Source organism: Arachis duranensis, chromosome 9, assembly GCF_000817695.3.
Source record: "Arachis duranensis cultivar V14167 chromosome 9, aradu.V14167.gnm2.J7QH, whole genome shotgun sequence".
Classification (NCBI taxonomy): domain Eukaryota; kingdom Viridiplantae; phylum Streptophyta; class Magnoliopsida; order Fabales; family Fabaceae; genus Arachis; species Arachis duranensis.
The window spans coordinates 70,051,538-70,056,012 of record NC_029780.3 but is presented as its reverse complement, the minus strand read 5'-3'; the positions used below and the strand labels follow the sequence as shown (position 1 = coordinate 70,056,012).

The 4,475-nt window shown below is 39.7% G+C and overlaps 1 non-coding gene across 1 annotated transcript; it reads right to left on the bottom strand.

Moving 5' to 3' along the window:
• Positions 1-2,344: 2,344 nt before the first annotated feature.
• On the bottom strand, positions 2,345-2,452 carry LOC127742038 (small nucleolar RNA R71). The gene has a single exon (XR_008003225.1). It is a non-coding gene; the product is annotated as a small nucleolar RNA R71 (small nucleolar RNA).
• Positions 2,453-4,475: the final 2,023 nt, after the last annotated feature.

Sequence of the window (4,475 nt, the reverse complement as noted above, 5' to 3'; positions counted from 1 at the left end):
AGGGAGCGTTGTTGGTCAAACACTGAGGCCAACGGGCGCGAAAACGTTTCAAAACTCGATTTGGGGATTTTGCATCCACGCGCACGCATAGGAGACGCGCACACGTGGATGAGCATTCTGGCCCCAAACACGCGTACGCATAGGCAGCGCAAACGCGTGAACTGGTAAATTGTACCATCCATGCGCACGCGTATGTCACTTGTACGCGTGGACAAGAAAATGTTGGCACTCCAACGTTGAGTCAAACGTTGCTCAAAACGTCCAAAATCAATTTTCTTTGAAGGACATTTGACTTAACGTTTTCCCTTAAACGTGAACTTAAATGTGGGCATCAGAACTCTACATTTCAAAGCACCTCTCTTCTCAACAGCATAGGAGCCAATTGGATCAACTTCAACAAAGGCCAAAAGCCCAATTGAGAGGATTTGAATATCAATTGAAGAAAGTAGTATAAATAGCTTAGAGTTCAAGTAAGACAAAGAGGAAGAGGAAGAGAGTACTGGAGAAACTCTGCCAATTTTTCTTTTCTGCAATTTTTTAATTCTGCAATGTATCTTTCAATTCCATTTTCCATTTTGAGAGCTATGAACAACTAAACCCTTTTCATTGGGTTAGGGAGCTCTTTTGTAATTCAATGGATCAATAATAGTTTTCATCTTCTTCTTCTTTCTTTTCTTTTGATTTTTGTTAGAAAGCTTTCGATCTTAATTCAATTAGGTAGTTGTCTTGACAGAGAAGCTATCTATAATTGGAATTCCTCTGATCCTTGAGAGAGGGATGAGGAATTCAAGCTAGAAACACTTTCTCACATTCGATTAGATTGGGGGTTGGATGGATATTGTGACATTTAATTCTACCAATACTTTGATATATGAATTTACGTGGTATAATCAGTAACCGAACTTCAACTCTTCCCATGAGCAATTAAATCAAGACATTGGGCAATTGTTCATGCTTAGAGAGATTTGTGAGCCAAGACATTGGGATCCAATCATCTAAGATTGCCAATCAAAGTCAATGAATGCATTGATTGAGAAAGAGATGAAAATGATTTGATCCAGAGAGTTCAATATCTCCTGAAACCCAATGAACTCCCTATTCTGATTTTACCCATTCTGTTTACATTCTGTTATTTTATTTCATGCTTAATCCCCATTCCTATTTAATTTCTTGCAATTTAAGCTTTTGCACTTTAATTACTTGCAATTTAAGTTTTTGCTGTTATTATTCTGCAATTTAATTCCTGTTCATTTATATTTCTTGCATTTTAAGTTTCGTGCTAATTTACATTCTGCAACACCAATTCAATTTTGATTTCATTCAACTAGAACACTTTTCCAATTAAAGTTTCTCAACCAACCAATCCCTGTGGGATTCGACCTCACTCTATAGTGAGTTTTTACTTGATGACAATCCGGTGCACTTGTTGGTAGAAAATAGTTGAGAGACAATTTTCAGGACATCAAGTTTATGGCGCCGTTGCTGGGGATTGGTTTTGTATTGACAATTACTAAATTGGAGGATAACTAGATTGAGAAATTTTCTTTTCTTTTGATAATTGAATTTCAATTTCTACTGTTATATTTACTTTCTGCAGTTTTTGTTGTTTCTCTTTATTTTTCTTTACTTCTTTACTTTCCAGCAAAACTAATCTACTGACTCATTAACTGTTTGATTAATTGCCTCAATTTCTTTAACCATACTTTTTTATTACATGTGAAATCTTCACTTGCTGATTGCTGTCTATTTTGGTACTTGTATGACAGGTAGAAGATGGGTTTCAACCTCTTTTGACAACGTACTAGAAAGAACCTTCCTTAGACTGAGGAGGAAAGCAAGAGGAAAGAAGGCTATTGGTGTAGAGGAAGGGGAGGAAGACTTGGATATAAACATGGAGGATGATATGGAAAACCATCATGAAGGAGAGGTGAACAATCATGCCAGAGGTGGTGCAGCCAACTCTGCTGGACAAGAGAGGAGAGTTCTAGGCTCTTACATCAATCCAAACCCAGGAAATTATGGTAGCAGCATTCAAAAGCCAACCATCCATGCTAATAATTTCGAATTGAAGCCTCAGCTCATCATTCTCATCCAAAATAATTGTTCTTTCAGAGGAAGTGCCCAAGAAGACCCTAATCAGCATCTCACTACATTCCTAAAGATATGTGATACGGTTAAATCTAATGGCGTTCATCCTGACACCTATAGATTGCTATTGTTTCCATTTTCTTTGAGGGACAAAGCATCCAAATGGCTAGAATCATTTACCAAAGAAAGCTTGACAACCTGGGAGGATGTGGTAAACAGATTCTTAGCAAGGTTCTACCCTCCTTAAAGAGTGAATAGACTGAGAACTGAGGTGCAGACATTCAAACAATAGGATGGTGAAACCTTATATGAAGCCTGGGAGAGATTCAAAGATCTGACAAGAAAATACCCCCTTGAGATGTTTAATGAGTGGGTGGAATTGCACATCTTTTATGAAGGGCTTTCCTATGAATCAAAGAAAGCTGTAGACCACTCATCTGGAGGCTCCCTTAACAAGAAGAAGACCATTGAAGAAGTCATTGATGTCATAGAAACAGTGGCTGACAATGAGTATTTTTATGCCTCAGACAGAAGCAACAACAGGGGAGTCATAGAATTAAACCATATGGATGCAATCCTGGCCCAGAATAAGATGATCACTAAGCAACTAGCTGATTTAACCAAGCAAATGGAGAAGAATCAGGCTGGAGCCATCCATACTCAACCATCACCTCCACGAGAGTTGGACACAGAGGAAGGAGTTAACTGGGAAGAAGCCAATTACCTTGGAAATTCATCTAGGCAAGCTCATGATCCATACTAAAAAACCTATAACCCTGGTTGGAGGAACCACCCAAACTTTGGGTGGAGAAACCAACAAAACCAAGGCCAAGACCACAAACCTCATAATCCCAACCAGTACATCTACCAACAATTCAATCCAAGATCATATCAACATCCACACAACAATTCTTCTTAGCCACCATATCAAGCCCAAGCCAACCAGCCTCAACATCTAATTCCCACAACACCATCAGAGGACAAACTATCCAGGATTGAAGCTATGCTCACCAGTCTTTGCAAGGAAGTCTAGGACAATAGGAATTTCAAGAAAGAATAAGAGATAGTATGAAAAGTCAAGGAGAGATTTTTAAGAAGCTTGAATCTCAGGTAGGACACCTCTCACAACAGATTCCTAAGCCACTGATAGCTTTCCCAATGACACTGAGAAAAATCCAAGAGGGAAAATAAAGAAGGTGAGATGGGAAGAATGTAAGGTAGCTACTCTCGTGAATGAAAAAATCCTGGAAGAAGATACCAACAAGCCAATAGAGCACAGCCAAGGAAGTTTCTAGGGAAACTTGTAGGAAAAGGAACAAGGAAATGGACCTGTACAGAGGAAAGAACCAACAAGGAAGGAAATGCTGAAACTTTATGTGCCAAGGGCACCATTTCCCCAGAGACTCAGGGGAGGTGAGAAAGAGAAGTCATACTCAAGATTTCTAGACATGTTTGCATCCCTCAGTGTCAACATACCCTTGATCAAAATTCACCAACATATGCCTGCATACATCAAGTGCATGAAAGAGATGCTGATCAAGAAAAGAACCTTGAAAGGGGGACAAACAGTGATAATGAACAAGGAATGTAGTGCCCTCATCAAGAAAGACTTACCTCTGAAGAAAAAAGATCCGGGGAGCTTTCATATCACCTGTGCCATAGGAGATACAAGGATTGATAGAGGATTCTGTGACCTAGGAGCTATAATGTGATACCTATATCTCTCATGAAGAGGTTGAAAATCAATGAGCTCAAATCCACAGATGTAATCATCCAATTGGCTGATAAAACTTAGAAGCAAGCTGAGGGAGTAGTCGAGAATGTATCGGTCAAAGTGGGATATTACTTTATCCCCACTGACTTTGTTGTTTTGGACATGGAAGAAAGTTACCTCCATCCAATCATCCTAGGAAGACCATTTCTAGCCACTGCTAGAACACTCATAGATGTGGAACAAGGAGAGTTAATACTGAGAATACATGATGAACATCTCACCTTCCATGTTTTCAAACCCACACCAGAATTTGAGCCATAACCCAAAGAGCCGAAGGATTATCATAGCAAAATGTGCCTGGAGGAAAGCAACAGTGAATCGGAAGCAGGGCCCCTGAAACAATCTTGGGTGAACAAGCAATAATTTCAAGAGATACAGCAACCAAGGGAGCTCAAGGAAGAGCTTAAGCCATAAGAATCAGGAAGAGCAGCTAACAAGGACCCCCTAACACAAGAGTCACTGGAGCACTACTTGAAGAAGAGAAAAGAGCTATGAAGAAATTGCCAAGGGGATGGAGAAACAAGAAGGTTCCTATAGAAGGTTTTTCCCCTGGAGACAAGGTGATATCAATCCACCATCTACCAATCCCAGTACATCTTCCAACCATTCCATC